The sequence below is a fragment of the Lissotriton helveticus genome, chromosome 1_1, assembly GCF_964261635.1.
Source record: "Lissotriton helveticus chromosome 1_1, aLisHel1.1, whole genome shotgun sequence".
Taxonomy (NCBI): Eukaryota; Metazoa; Chordata; class Amphibia; order Caudata; family Salamandridae; genus Lissotriton; species Lissotriton helveticus.
The window spans coordinates 1,827,160,543-1,827,177,299 of NC_136057.1; the positions used below are offsets into that span (position 1 = coordinate 1,827,160,543).

Genomic DNA, 16,757 nt, shown 5'->3' on the forward strand with positions numbered 1-16,757 from the left:
AATGTTATGAGTCAGTGTAAATGAGGCTTGTTCCTAATTAAAGCACCTGATAAATGCAGGCTCCGACTGGCAAACACATCAGAAAACCTTGGACGAAGCTGGTGCAGAGTCACGTCAGAGAGCAGGAGATTCTACTTCTGCAAATGCAGTTACAGGTACAAGTGCAAAAAGAACAGTTAATGGACACATTGCTGAACAATGTGAAACATTCACCCCAGTACAGAGATATGGGCCTAAATCCATCGTTTTTCTCTCACCATTCCATTCCTGTTTAAACCCAGCCATGTGCCAATCAGCCTTGACCCTGCTCTCCATGTGAACAGTCCAGCCCAAACTGCCAGGCCAGGTCCTCCCTGGACCGGAAACAAGCACCCTGGGACCGGGTTCGGGGTATCACCCCTCATCAGTCAGGCTAGCTTGACTCCAGTGGTATGGAGAGCACAGGACCGACGTCTGGGCATACCCATCCCCCTCAGGGTGAAAAATTCAAGTTCAGCAGGAGTAACAGCACAGGCAAAAACATCAACAAAAGCACAGAAGAGGACCTAAGCTGATAAGGCGTTCCATCAACTCACTAAACATATCCAAGTGACACATTCTCAGCAAAAACTAGCTAGATATCGAAACAATATAGTGTCTTACAGCCAACAAAATATATAGGGTGATTTGATTATATACTTGACAAGGCACATATTTATTGTTTATGCAAAAGATGGATATCCAGATGAAGGTCCTATGCCACTTTTGTGCAGTTTTATATAGAGCGCACTTGGCTTAAAGGCATCAGACCATTTTACATAAGTACCAGATTTCATTACACATGGTCAGATTTATGTATATAGTTAGTTAGTTAGTTAGTTAGGGGCATATTATCAAGAAAGGCATTAAAAATTATGGTGTTAACATGGGCTTCTATTGGAATTCTCAAGGGCATATTATCAAGCCCATTATCGCCGCTTTAGCTGCAGTTTTCTGCCGCTAAGCCTGTGATAATTTTAATGCCGTTCTTGATAATATGCCCCTTAGTTAGTTAGGCAGGCACCGTGAGATTACATTATTTTCCCAGAATCACAGGATATTGAGTTGAGACTGGGGCTCTAGCCTGTACCATTTCCAAGATCAGAACTTCAGGCATGGAGAACAAATCCAATATGAGTATAATGAAGATGGAGCAGCTATCAGAAATGAACTCCCTAATAAAACGAGGTGTATTTAATACCATTTCTTTGTGGACAACCTTTGTTAAGATGAATAAAACAAAACCTTTCGAGAATAACTGTGTTCATTGTGATGTTAAGAATGTGAGTTTTATATAAACGTCCTTAAGGGTCACAGAATACCCACATTCATTCTTAACTAGGAACATCCCATCACATACCACTCCGGCACCTTATACATTAGTACTATGTTTCTCAGTACTTACAGTAACTTGAAAAGAAACTAACATACCCCTGTCTATCTTAAAGTATGCTTTAACCTGCCTGCTGTGTATCAATTAGCAAATGATTAAACATTTCAAATATGAAGAATTGTGCTGTGGACTGGAGATGTTTAAGGTGCTTTCTTTTTGGCAGAGGGACACCTGCTGACATGAGTGAGACTGAGAAGACCTGGTGGAGAAGGTGAATTACTTGTTCTGCCATACTGACATTGGCTTGGCTCTCAGACATTCTGTACCACTCAAGCCTCTCTAATATATGAGGCATTCCCTGTAGAATGGACATCTGATATTGTGACAGTTGATTTCACGTGTGTGATAGACCATGCCTTTATTTGACAAAGTCCTCTTTTTGCACAATCTATTTGCTCACTCCTTCTCTATTGATGTGCTTCTCTGTGCTGCTCTACAATCCCTCCACTGCTGGATGCGATGTTGCATTGCTGATTTTGCTTCGAGTTGAAATAGAGGTAACATGTTCTTAGTGTGTCACTGGTGTCATTGAGAGTCTATGCACTTGTTTCACTGAATCTCAGCACTTGAGATTCACCAAACTGAATGTCAGGTGGCAGGTGGGTTAGATCAGAGAAGGTTTGAGGCAAAGCATCACCATTCTTAAATTCTAACTCTGTAGGTTTGTTTGTTCCCGTCCAGCTTATGCAGCATGTCTAAGTTGGAGCTCAATTTCAAATGTCTCTCTCAATGATAGTTCATGTTCAGCTGAGTCTAAGTGAAAACCCATCATATGATGGCCCAGACTCTCCCTGATATTCTGACATGGAGAGAGTCTGTGTGACTTGATTTGTTTCTGCAATGTCTGTGTCAGATGTAGAAAATATGCGCCTTGTGATTGCCAAGAAGGTGGTGGAAGTGCCCAAATCATCTTGCATTGGTTTCTGGTTTATCCGTTCCTGTTCCATGTGCTTTCTAGGCCTAGTCTCAGAAGTGTGGTATGGTTTTTATCGGGAGAAGTGTGGGAACAATCAATGGCAGGAATTTTGCGGAACTGCGCAGATTCCACTTTCCCTGACATGAATGCAAGGAAGATTTGCGATTTTAGGCAAAGTTTGTGGGCGGCAGGGTTTTTGAGGGTAAGAAAACATCATGGCATTTATGTGTTGACATCTCCCTAGACTCCCCTTGGTGTCTAGTTTTCCTGGTTGTTGGCTGACCCGGTGCCCTAATAGTTCAGACAGTCAGTATTACAGGTGAGAGGAAATTGGAATTTACTCCCACTCTGCTGGCTCAATTGTAAAAACAACACCCCCAAAAAAATCTAAATTTGTTCTTGCTTACCATGGGGGTTTGGGATGCCTTATCCCCCAGGGGGAAAGAAAGAGTGTAGCATCTGTTTTGGGCTTATTTCCCCTTTAAGGGTGGGGTCATGACCCGATGTAGAGTGGGACACCCGCTCCCCATTTATTTTCCCAAATGTTAGGTCCCTAGTGTGTAGTGGAGTTCTACTCCCTGAGGGGGTCAGGCGAACTACAAGGGTGTACATAAAAAAGAGAAAATCTGTTGTCAGCAGATTCAACACCTCACAAAAGGGATTATTCATTAAAATAGTAAGTGCCTTGTGGAAGAAATCACTGGGAGCCTGTTGGCGAATGCTTACCCACTAGCTCATTCTATCATCATTGGCACTTTACTTTTAAGCAGGAAGACCCCGCATAGTGTGTATATATATATATATATTGGGTATGTTTAATAGACTACTCCAACTCCCAACTCTTACATTAGTCTCCTGCACCCTATTCAAAAAGGGTCCTCAAATTCTGAGAGTCAATTGCTTCCCCTTAGTACAAAAATACATAAAAATTAGTCCACATGGTATCCCATAATTCTTTATGTATGTGTCCAGGCTTACCATTAAAACCACACTAACATGCTTGACCAAGATATAAAGAAAGGCCAACATGTTTAATTGAAATACTTAACTTACAGGCAAATTCATCTGGGCATGAGGACCCAACAGTCGCCCAACTGTGTACTGTTCCACATAGCCATCGGGTAAAAGCCTACCTGTGGGCAATGTGAATAATTTCAAGAATAAGTGAGAACCATGATGCCAGTGATCAATACTCTAACAGAATGCTTCCCAATCGGGCCAACCCTCCTATCTGTCTCACCATGGAGGCAGAAAGATATTATTGCCCCTTCTGGAGTGGGTTCATGGTGTCCACATGAAAGAGTGGCCGCCCCATCATTTTGTTTGATTTTATGCCATTTTGAAATCTTTTGTGTCTAGGGGACTTCTCCTCTAAGGGGCTAATTGAGGGTAAACCCCCTATCTGCCCCTGGGATAGCAGAAATACTTTATTGTCCCTTTTGGTATGGGGGCACGGCCCAATTCCATGGCGGGATGCCTCCACCCTTCTTATGCCCAGATGTAATATCCCTGGCATCTAGTGAGCTTCTTTTCTCCTCTGAGAAAATTAGAGGCAAACTTCGAATTGGGGCAAACCTCCTGTCTGCCCCTCAAGTGGGGCAGAAAGACTGCATTGCCCCCTTTTGAGATCGGAGCATGGCTTCTTGGGTGCAGCCATGGTCCTATTCCATGGGGGGGCCACCGACCTCTTTTGTTCTTGTTTTGATTTCAGTTCAGTTCGTGGTGGCTAGTTGGTGGCTTTCAACTCCCCGCCGGGCAAATGCGGGTTGAACAGCCACATCCATCTGAATGTGCCCGGGGGAGGGGGAGCTGAGGCACATGGCTCTGGAAGACGGCATTCCCCACCCCCCAAAAACAATCCCTGGTATCTAGTGGATGCACCAGGCGATTCCATCCCACTGTGACCTCCTGCCACTTTGCAGGTCAGCTGCATGACCATCACAACCCCCTAGGCCGGTGCAGGAGAGTCTCACTCATTATCCCATAGGGGTGTGATAGAGGGCACCAAAACAGCACACAACAGCTGCTGCAGCAGTGTCAGACACATTAAAGTGAGCACCTCTTCAATAGCGCCAGGCCATGGGCACTGTTGATGGGGAGGCCATGTGAAGTGCACTTAACAGGTTAAAGCTGTTCTCTTAATCCAAATGCTGTGCATCTGTTACTAGAACTGACTGAAAGAAAAGTATGGAGCATCCTAAAAGTAAACTCCCTTTGCAGTGTGGTGGAAAAAAAACCCTGAGGTCCTGTATGTGTGAGTAACGAAGAAAGAACACACGTGCTGCCAATAGAGCAAGTACAGAAGTTCAGGCAATGCATTGGCTACAAAGACAACTGAAAAGAAAAAGAAACCCTAGAAGATAAACAACCTATAACTGTCAAACCAGAAGGAGTTATTTGTGGCCTTGTAAGTAGAGAGGACAGTGCTTGATCTTTTGATTTTAAAAGCCAAGAGCAGCATCAAGCAAATACTTAAAAGTAAAACTGTGGATCTACCATGTAATGATGTTTTTTTTTCGTTAATCATACCTCCTTCTCTCTGTGTCTGTAGTTATTGTGGGAAAGTTTCAATTTGCTCAGTGATTGATGTATATTTTGTGTCGATCTCATCAAGTCCCAAAATCAAGCCACCCTGACATCTCTTGCTGAAGATACGTATGGACTAAAACGTATCTGAACAGGGGTTAATTTAGTAGACCAAACAAACACCATCCAGTAGTTCTGAAAAAACAGTTCAACAATTCGACCACACTAAAAAGTCATTGAAGCAAGAACTAGTCATAAGAATAATAGTTTTTTAAAATAGTGATATACATGAAATATATTTGTTGTGATGTTAAGGTTACAAATGTGATTAAGAGTTATGCGTAGAGTGAGGCGTTCGTTTAGTAAAAAATGTAGGGATAGTATGAGTTTTTGAGTAGGTTATGGCAAGAGTTTTGATAATGGTTAGGGAAAGGTTTTGGTTTAGTAAGAGGTTTAGGGGTATCATGAGGGGTAGATTATGTTTAGCATAGCGGTGAGAGTTCCAATTACAGTAAATTAAATTAGGACACATGATTAGGAGTACATTTAGGAATAAAACACAAATTTGGTAGGGTCAAAGATTAGGATAAGGGCTACAGATGAAGTTGGGTTAGGGATATGGCTTGGTTTTGAGTTTCTAAATGGCAGGGCTAGGACAGGCATTAAGGTTAAGGAAAGAGTTATATTTAGGGTTAAGGTAGTGGTTAGGATTATGTTAGGGATTATATTTATGGTAATTGGTAGGATTATGTCAAGGATTACGGTTATGGTCATAGTTATGGTAATGGTTGGCGTAGAAGGAGTTCTGAGGGTGGGTAATTGTTTTTCTTTTTCATTATTTTATTTCAATGTATTAAGGTTTTTGTTACATTCTGTATTATATCCCTTCCCTTTTAATGGCATGAAACCTGGATATTCTTTGTTCTAGTTCTATGTTCTTTACAGAATTTTCCTGATGATGCATTCTGCATCTTTGAGTCAGTTGCATCTGGACTCTAAAGCCTAATGTTATGATGCTGTGCTGCTGAATAAAGCTCTTGATTATAACCTGTTTCCTGCATTACAACAAAATTTGGCGATGAGGACTCCAGCCATCTACAGCACAGGAGCGGAGTGAACCCATTTTTATTCTATTTGGGACTTATTTGGAATTTTAGGAAAATTTTGCCTTTTAATCTTCTGGAGAAAATACTTCTATTGGATCTATGACTTCCTGGATTGGTCCCTATGTTTCTCCCAACGTTTTGAAGAATTTACAGCTAACTTTTAATTGATTTACATTGGATTTCGAGTTGTGCATCTTTCAAGTTGCTTGTACCTGCTCTCAACGTACAGGATTCCAATCTGCTTCCTGACGCTTTCCGAGATGTGGAACACGGCGTGTGAAGCGTAACAGTGCATCGAGGGTTCCTGTTTACGTCATCATTTTGCTGCTGCTGTGTCACGCGGTGCCCGACGTGTGAAGCGCCTCAGCGCATTGAGACCTCATCGCGTTGCTAACTGTGACACGCAGCGTTCTTCTTCTTCTACACGCAGCATTCACGTAACACCCTACGTGTCGACGCTACGTGCAACGTGCCGCCATTTTGTTTCCGGGAGCATTTTGCTGCCTAGCAACGACCTTTTCGGCTACAAAATTTTCCATTCTGCCTGTTTCTCCACAGAAATGCTCATTTGTCTATTCTTTTGAACAGCGTTTTTATCGTTTTAAAATACCAGCGCCATTTTCCTAATTTCCGTTTTTGTGGCATTTAGGCTGATTCACATCGCATATTCAAACTGTTCTCAACCAACTTCAAAACCACGAAGGTACTTTATTCTTCTACCATCTATTGGAGGAACTTGAATATATTACTTCTATTTGCACAGAGACCCTTTTTCAGTGAATTTACCACAATATTTTACATTTTAGTGCATTTTATTTTCACATATATATTTATTTACTTCTTTTATATTTGGACAATCCCCATACATTAATTCTGCTTATAATTTATCTATATTTTGGAGTTCATTTTCTATTTGGGAAGCTTTATTTGCATTCTTAGTGTATTGATATTTGATTGTTATTGGTGTTTTGCTTGTGTTATTCAAAATGCAATTTGACCCTCCTGCAAAATTTTTACAGATCAAAGGTGACCCTCCTTTGCCTTGGGCAAGGTGGAAGGAGGAATTCTTCAATTATATGAGAGCCATCGATGGAGAGCGTATGGGTGCAGAGAGAAAAAAAAGTATATTATTGCATTGTTTAGGTTCAGAAGGGCAAGAGATCTTTAGAACTTTACCTCAAGTTACTGCTACTTCTGGAAGTGGTGATAACCTTAATGTTTATTCTGAAGCTCTTGCCAGGTTGGAGAAGAGATTTAAACCAACTACCAATATTGCGCTTAATCGTTTTACATTTTACACCAGGGCACAGAAGCAGGATGAATCATTTGATGATTTCCATACTTCTTTAAGAGCGTTAACTTTACGTTGTAACTTTGGTACCATTGCTGATGAGATGATACGCGACCAAATCATTGTTCATGTTAAAAATAAGAAAGTCCAAGATAAGTTATGGTGCTTAGGTGATCCAAGCTTAGAGGAAAGCATTACTATTGCTAAATCCACAGAGATGTCTGAAAAATGGACGAATATTGTAGAGAAACAAAGTACTAATAGTAACAAAACTAATGTTGAGGAAGAAGTATGCTTTGTTAAGCCCAAAAATGAAGGAAAAAATCTCACTACTACACATTTGGGTACAAAGAATGTCTCAAGTGGTAATTACAAGAAGCCTGAATTTCACAATAATTCTGTTTCTTGTTTCAGATGCGGTAACAAATCGCATATTGCTTCTTTCCAAGGTTGTCCTGCTCTGAATAGAACTTGCAATGTATGTGGTAGGATGGGACACTTTAGCAATGTTTGCAGCGAAAAACGCTTTAATACACAGGGGCGAGCGGGACAATCGCGTTCATTTTCTAATTATCCCACTCCTGCTAAAATTTCTTCTGTTAATGACTCTGAAATCACACCCCAGGAGGTTACAAGAGGTTATGTTGTTTCCGTCATTCAAAATGAGTCTGTTGTTTTGACCAGGAAGAGATCACCTAAGTGTATATTTCAAATTTTTGAGATTGGCATTGAACTGATGGTAGATTCTGGGTCTCCTTGGACCATTATCACAAAGCAATACTTTGATGAGAAATTACAGTGTGTGTGTGATTTTTCGAAATTACAACCATCTGACATTTTAGCTGAGGGTTTTAATGGAAACAATATTTCTATTGAAGGATTTTTAAATGTTCCTTTGACTTTTAGAGGTAGACTGGCTCACATCAAGTTATATATTGCTGTCAAGGGCGTTAATGTTCTAGGGTGGCATGATCAATGGGAACTTGGTATCAAATTAAATCCACGTGCTAAGGATCCCATTGAACTTTGTAGTGACCAGGAAATGATTAATACCATTAGTGATGGGAGAGAGGATGTTACCTCATTGTGGAAAAAAAATAATTTTGACAAAGTATTTTGTGATCAATTGGGGAAGTTGAAAGGCTTTGCGCATAAAATAGTGTTAAAGGATGGGGCTATTCCCGTTAAGCAAAAATTAAGGGGTGTGCCTCTAAATGTTAGATCTGAATTAAAAGAAATGCTGGATGACCTATTGAAGGATAATATTATCAAACCCATTGAGTCATCTGAATGGGTTTCACCCATAGTTCTCGTACGAAAAACTGATCAAAAGTTGAGAGTTTGCATTGACCTGAGAGCTCTTAATTCAAATATTATAATTGACTGTCATCCGCTCCCCAATATTAATGAGCTGGTTTCCCTTTTTGATGGTGCGCAGATCTTTTCTACCCTAGATCTTAGGTCAGCGTACCATCAAATTGAGCTTACGGAAGAATCCAAGAAACTCACAGCCTTTATTACACCCACGGGCCTCTTCCAGTATAAAAGAATGCCGTTTGGGTTAGCATCTGCTGCTTCTGTTTTTCAGCGTGTAATGTTTCAGATTTTTAGAGATCTTGATTCTTTTGTTAAGTGTTTCCAGGATGACATTCTGATTTTTTCTAAAAATGAGGATGAGCATTCTGTTCATATTGATGAAGTATGTTCTAGATTGCAAAACTATGGTCTCACTCTTAAGGCACATAAATGCAATTTGTTTATGAAATCAGTGGAATATTTGGGGCATACTCTATCGGGGGAAGGTTTGGTTCCAAAAAAAATCTAATGTTGAAGCTATTCTTAATGCCCCAGCTCCTAGTACTAAGGGACAACTTCTGTCCTTTTTGGGCATGTGCGACTATTACAGCAAATTTGTGGCTAATTTTGCTACCAAAATTGAGCCTCTAAGGAAACTATTGAGACAAAAGCATGAGTTTGTTTGGGACACAGAGCAAGGAAAGGCCTTCACTGAGATTAAAAATGACATTGTCAATTCACCAACTTTAAGACCCTTTAGGATGGGCAAGAAGTGCATCATTACAACGGATGCAAGTTTATATGGATTAGGGTGTGTGCTGTCTCAAACAGATGGTGTGACGGAGTGGAATGTTGCCTTTTCCTCTAGGACGCTGAGTGAAACAGAACGCAGGTATGCAGTCATTGAACGAGAGTTACTGTCGTGTGTGTGGGCCATTGAACATTATAGGATCTACATTTGGGGAAGTAAGTTCATTTTAAGAACTGATCACAAGCCTCTTGTCCATATTCTATCAGTGGGTGGAGGTTGGAATTCAACAGCGAGGATTGCACGTTTGACATCAAAACTGCAGGAATATAGCTTTACAGTAGAATACATACCTGGAAAGAGAAATGTTACTGCTGATTGTCTATCACGCCTTCCATGTGTTAGTTTGGTTGACAGTGCTAGTGAATCTAAAGATGTCGATTTTGTTTCTAGTCTGCAGGATTTTGTTTCTACTCAGTATCAAGATATTACTGAACAATTTTGGATCAAGTGTCAGGATGAGGATGATAAGTTAATTACCTTAAGAAAATATCTGTTAGAAGGTTGGCCCAGCAAAGCCAATATCAGGGAGTATATATATTTTTTTTTTTGTAAAACAATTTTTATTGCAGAGATATTGTCAAACATACTGTATCACCATCAACAAGAGCTCCAGTACAACTGCGGGCACTGTCCGATTATCGTTTGCATACACAGCCTTTCGACCCACATCCCGGAGGCTGGGCGGCGGTCAATCTTGTAGTGTGGTGCAGGTGGTACTCATAGAAACAGCTCATCTGTACAACGTTCTCCGCTTTTATTTCGTCATCGCCTATCGTGCCCCCCTGCTCTACGGTTGTGTATAATCTCTCTCCATCCAAATAAACAGGTCAACTTTACTTCCCTCTCCCCTCCCCCACCACCCCGTCCCCCTGGTGTCTAAGCCTACTTGTCCAGTGTAAAATCTCGGGCAAAGCTGTGTGAGTAGGATTGTGGAAACAGTACATTAGGTGCTTGTGTCAGGTGTCAGTGCAGGGTCCGATACCTCTTCCCTCGGGGCTTCTTGTAGCGCCACTCCCTCCTCCTCGTCACTCAACTCCATACTATCTCTGAGCGCCTGGACTAGGGCTTCCCATGCTAGCGCCGCCTCCTGAGCCTTATCATTTGCTGTCCGCCGGGCCAGTTGGTATCTGAGTGTGCTTTCTGCCGCTGCCCATTTCAGAAATTCGTTCAGCCATTTTTTGTGTGTCGGAGCTGACTTTGACTTCCAACCCCTAGTGAGCTCCCTCTTTGCGATCAGAAGGCCCATGTCAATAAATTTACTCGACAGTTTCGTTTTGCGCGTGTGCGGGAACCAATGTAGGAGGACGACCGCGCTATCATAGTGCAGTGCTCTATCCGTGACCTCATTTAGGGCGTCCCCAACTCCCTCCCAGTACTCTTGGATGCGCGGGCAGGTCCTAAGCGTGTGTTGCAAGTCAGCGCCAACTAGCGTGCATCTGGGGCATGCTGCATCAACTGCGCCAAAATATCTCGCTATCTTATTTGGAGTGAGGTAGGCTCTGTGTAGGATATAGAGGTGTATTAATTGGAAACGGGCGTTTCTGGTGCTTTTCCTTGCTCGCTGAAGCAGTTGGGACCATGTTGTGTCTGGGATTTCCCTCTGCAAGTCTTCTTCCCATTGTGTTTTGAGACGTGTTAGTGGTGGAATGTTTTCTGTATGCATTCTGGAGTAAAGACATGTAACCGCCTTCCTCGTTCCTGCTGACATCATCGTGTATTGACATGCCAATGACATCTCTGGTTCCATCAGTCCCTCTCCCCAATGTGCCTGAAGCGCCCGCACTATTGCTGCATGCACCAAGTAGTCACCCCGTGGAAGATCATAGCGTTCCTGCAGAGTACGGAACTCCATCAGCACTCCGTCGGAGTATAAGTCCCCCACCATCTGAAGTCCCGCCTCTTCCCACAGTTGGAGGTTCGACCAATCCCCCCCATGTGGAAGTGCCGTCAACATCCCCAACGGTATTTCTGGGGCATAAGGGTGACCAGGGCCTGCACGCTTTTGCATGCGAGTCCAACATAACCTCAGTGTCTTTTCTTCCTGGGTCAGTCCACTCAGTAATAATTTCTGCTGGAGGGCTATATAGGCCAGCACATGGCGGGGGGTACCCGCGTCCCTCTCATGTTCCGGCCCCCGGTACACTCTCGCCACTTCCTGCGTAAAGAATTGAAGCTGCGCTGCCAGACAATAGAGCTCAAAGTCCGGGACCGCTAACCCTCCCTGATCCTTGGGGCGCATGAGAGTCGTCAGTGCTATGCGCCGCCTGCCGCTGCCCCATAGAAAAGCTATTATGCTGGACTTCAGGCGCCTGAACACTTCTCCCGGTATCCACACCGGCAAGGTCCTAAAAAAGTATAGTAGCCGCGGTAGGGCGATCATTTTGAGGAGGGACACTCGCCCCGTCATAGACAGGGGGAGGGTAGCCCAGAAAGCCATATTGCCCTTCAATCCTCGGATACAGCGCTCGATGTTCCCATCCAACAAGTTGGCGGGATCGTGGTATATGTAGGTCCCAAGATAGTGCAGGCAGTCAGGTTCCCAGCACACTCTGTTGGTGGTCGTCGGGCATGTCTCCCCTTTCCGGAGCGGGAATAAGCATGTCTTCTCCCAATTCACCCTTAAGCCTGAGAGCGCCCCGAATCTCTGCAGAAGATCCTCTGCACCCCTGACCGCCTCATCAGCGTTATCCAAAAACAGCAAAAGGTCGTCCGCATACAACGATATATGGTGGCAGGTCCCTCGCACTTCCAGTCCGAGGTACGCATCACCCCGTCTGGCCAGCATTGCAAATGGCTCCATGGCCAGTGCAAACAACAGCGGAGAGAGCGCGCAACCCTGCCTCGTCCCCCGGTTCACATCGTAGCGGTCCGATATCAAAGCTCCCACTCTCACCCTCGCACCCGCCCGTGCATAGAGCACTGCGGTCCAGTTTATATAACCCTCCCCGAGACCGAATCTCCGCATCACTGCATAGAGGTAGTCCCATTCCAGGCTATCAAAGGCTTTTTCGATGTCGACTGACAACACCATAGGGGCTAATGCCGTTTGTGGAGGGTCCGCCAGCAGCCTGAGCAGCCGCCGAATGTTGTGGGTCGTGTTCCTGGTTGGGATAAAGCCCGACTGGTCCCTATGAATCAATCTCGTCATATGAGTGATCAATCTCCCGGCTAGAATCGTGCTCAAAATTTTGTAGTCCGTCGTCAGCATCGACAACGGACGGTAGGACGTCGGGTTCGCGCTATCTCTGCGCGGTTTAAGCAAAGGGATCATGATCGCCTCGCGCATCGATTGGGGCAGCTCACCTTTCTCCCTGGCTTCATTATACACCATTCTGAGTCTCGGGGCCAGGAGCTCCATATATTTCACATAAAACTCAATAGGGAGACCATCCATCCCCGGCGTTTTGTTTCGCGCCATCCTCTTGATGGCCCCTCTAATTTCCTCGAGGCCAATCGGCCCCCGAGAGCCGTAGCGTCTTCCGGGTCTAACTGGGGCAATTGGGTCTCTGCCAACAGGGCTTCCGTCGCCTCGGGTCGGTTCTCCAACCCCTTCCTGTATATGGCACCGTAGTAATCTTGGAAGCACCGCACTATGTCCGGTTGCGTATGATAGGTTTCCCCGTTCGCTCCCGCCAGGGATAGTATTGGGGTGGACCCTCTGTGAGGGTTGGCCAGCCAGGCTAGGAGTATCCCCGTCTTATCCCCCTCAGCGAGTGTCCTGGTCACATAAGCTTTATAATCGAAGCAGCGCAGGCGCTCTACTTCAACCGCCACTGCCTCCCTCGCCTCACTAACTCTACTCTGCAATTATATCAGGGAGTATATTGTGCCATTTTTAATGTTGCTCATGAATTGTTCTGTGAAGGGAATTTAATCTTTAAAGGTGATAAGTGTGTTCCACCGGTTGGAGTTCAGGATTTGATACTCGAGTTAGCACATAAAACCCATCCTGGTATTTCTGCCATGAAGCGTCTCATTAGGTTGAACTTTTGGTGGCCAGGATTAGACAGGTTTGTAGATCGTGTAGTTAGAGAGTGCAGTGAGTGTTGTGATAAGGACAAGATGTTGAAAGTTTTTGTCCCACCTCTTAAACTGGTAATATGGCCTGAGTTCCCGTGGAATAAAATTGCCTTTGATATTTCTGGTCCATTCCATATTTTACCTGAGTCTTCTCGTTTTGCTCTTGTAATTATAGATTATCATTAAAAATGGCCAGAAGTGAAATTTGTGTCCAAAGTCACTTCTGAAATCATTATTTAGTTTTTTAAGGAAGTATTTTCTAGAGAAGGTTGTCCCTCTGTTTTGGTTTCAGACAATGGTGTGCAATTAGTCTCTTCGGAAATGCAGTCATTTTTACAATCTTGTAATATCAAACACGTTAGAACTTCTCTGTATGAACCGCATGAAAAAGGTCAAGTTGAGCGTTTCAACCGGGTGTTAAAGAACTTTGTTGTTGATGCAATTAAAGAAAAGGGCAATTGGTTGAATGTGCTCAGAGAGAAACTTTGGAATTATCGCATTACTCCTCACACCACTACAGAAGTTAGTCCTTTCAAACTTCTTAAAGGGAGAGATCCAGCTTCTGTCATTTGTCCTTGGTGGTTTAAGGAGAAGTGTAAGAGTTTTGGAGAGGATGTAGTGGATGTCAAGGATATTGCGGATAGGGTTTCTCACAAACAAAATAAGTCTGCTATATGGTATAACAAGAAGTGAAAAGCAAGAGAGCATGATTTAGCTGTTGGAGATTGGGTTAAAATCCTGAAACCGTCTTTTGTCAACAAAGGCATGAGCAAGTATGGTAGACCCATTCAGGTTAAGAACGTTTTTAATAACTCCCTTATAACACAAGATGGCAAAGTCTGGAATGTAAGCAAAGTTGCGAAGTGTCCTATCCAACATGGTGCAAATGCTTATTCTCATTCTCAAAATTGTTCTGATTCCGCACCGAATCAGTTTTCCGGCCTTTCTCCTGAAACTATTGCTTCTAGAGTCAAGGAAGATTTCCGAATTCGGAGGAGACCCATGTCTTTATGAGATTATGTATAATATGTTTACTTTTGTTTTATTTTATGGGGGAGATGTGTTACATTCTGTATTATATCCCTTCCCCTTTAATGGCATGAGACCTGTATATTCTTTGTTCTAAATCTATGTTCTTTACAGAATTTTCCTGATGATGCATTCTGCATCTTTGAGTCAGTTGCATCTGGACTCTAAAGCCTAATGTTATGATGCTGTGCTGCTGAATAAAGCTATTGATTATAACCTGTTTCCTGCATTACAACAGTTTTCATTTAAAAATACTGTGTAACTTTTTCCGAAGCAGGTCAATGTGCTGCCACCCAGTAGCATTGAACACTAGAACAATTAATGTGAAATAGAGCTTTTCAAAACGTCTTAATTGACATCTAAATAGGTACAATATTGTGCTCCAGCTATGATCTGAAATAATACTAAGGGTAATTGTACACTAGCGCTGGCTGTGATGTCAGAAGTATGGTATAACAAACCCTGGGAAAAATATTATAAAGTTGAAGAAACCATAATAAAAATATCATACATAGTCATGAAACTAATTAAAAATAAACCATTAGATGGTTAGGCAGTCTTTTCATGGAGGTCGACCAAATGTTGCAATACTTCCTCTGGCAAGGTAAGAAACTTCGTACTAAACTTTCTACGCTTCAGTTATCGATTGATGATGGTGGTCTGTATGCGGAAATACTATCAAACCGCTTTTCTTGATTGGCTAAATTGTGCAGCCACAAGAAGTGCATCTTTGTGCTGTTTCTATTTGCAAAAAATGCTTGTCGAGTCCGAAGCTCAGTTACCAGCCTTTCTAACATTTCTGAAGCTGCCCAAGGTATAAGGAAAAAGTTTGCACGTCTTCAAGAATACCAGTTTACTTTGATGCATCTCTTGATGCCTTTGAAAGAATGTGGGTTAAAAGGCTTATCCCTGTCTACGCTCCTGCTTTCTTGGTTGTTCTTCTCTTCTCAGGCCAGGCTATTTGGCCTTGGTCTGTCTATTCTTTTCTTGACCTTTTTCTTTTGTTTCCTCTCCTCCTTTCCTTTCTCTTGTTCTTCCCTATTTGGCATCCGTGCTTGTTTTCCTTGTTCCCGTATTACTCTTTTCCTGAATGGTCTCTCTTTCTAAATTTGTTTTTCATGTTATTATTCTTTTTGTCTCTAGACGCAGTTTGCTTCAGTATTATATATCTGTTGGGTGTTTTAGTCACATGTAATTTATTTGTTTGTTGTATTCTTTTTTGTAGTTATCTCCTTGAATTGTGTCCACTCCATATGTTGCCCTTCCTTCCTTCCTTCCATCCTGTGTAATCTTGTCTTGTGGAACGTTCGAGGTCTTGGTCATCCTGTCAAGCGTCAGAAGGTATTGTCCCATTTATCTAAACTGAATTCACAAGTTGTTTTTCTCCAAGAAACGCACTGTTCTGATGTTGAATCTATTAAGTTGAAAAGACAGTGGGTGGGCCAAGTTGTGTTTTCTCCTGCTATTAATAAAAAAGGGGGGGTAGCAATTTTATTTCATAAAGCTTTAAATGTTCAAATTGTTTCTTCTCAGAATGATGATGAAGGACGTTGGGCAATGGCTAAGGTTATCATCCAAAATAAGACATTGGTCTTGCTTAACATTTATGGTCCGGTAAGGCCTGATCCCAAATTTTGGAAGGAAATTAAAGTCCTCATTTCTTCCATTGACTGTCCTGACTTTGTAATAGCTGGTGATTTTAACCATTGGTTAGACCCTTTCTCAGACAGACTTTCCTCCAGTAAATTCCAACCTGACAAATTCCATAAGAGTTTCCAATCTGCCATTGCCTCTCGTCCTCTGAATGATTCATGGAAAATATGTAATCCTGATTTACTAGAGTATACTTTTTTTTTTAATGTTCATCATACCCGTTCGAGGATTGATTATATCATGGTTAGTAAGTCGTTACTCCCTTCTATCCAAAAGTCTGTAATCGGTTCCATATTTATATCAGATCATGCCCCTGTGTACACTTCCCTTGATCTCTCCCTCATTTCCTCTAAATTTAGTCGTTGGAAATTTAATTCATTTCTCTTGTCAGACAATGTATTCATGAAAGAGGCTGTTGGGTTTTTTGATTAATTTTTTACCTTTAACAAACCATCAGATACCTCTATCCCCAATACATGGGATGCTTTTAAGGCTGCCCTGCGGGCCTTTACTATATCCTATGTCTCTAAGAAAAAGAAACTTAATAAACAGAAATATGAAGACCAACTCCAGAAAATTAAGCGGCTTGAACACTCTTATTTCTCTTCTAAATCCAACTCTGCCCTTCAGGACTTAATCCTTGCTAAGACAGACCTTAATAAAATTATCACCAAAGAAGCTTGTAACACACTTCTTAA

The 16,757-nt window shown here is 42.5% G+C and overlaps 1 long non-coding RNA gene across 1 annotated transcript in view; it reads left to right on the top strand.

The window, feature by feature from the left end:
• Positions 1-1,572: 1,572 nt before the first annotated feature.
• LOC144774900 (uncharacterized) overlaps positions 1,573-16,757 on the top strand; it is a 34,201-nt gene continuing 19,016 nt past the window's right edge. Inside the window, exons 1-2 of the long non-coding RNA XR_013600537.1 lie at positions 1,573-1,622; positions 15,632-15,747. This is a non-coding gene — a long non-coding RNA (uncharacterized LOC144774900). The remainder of the gene's footprint in view (positions 1,623-15,631; positions 15,748-16,757) is intronic.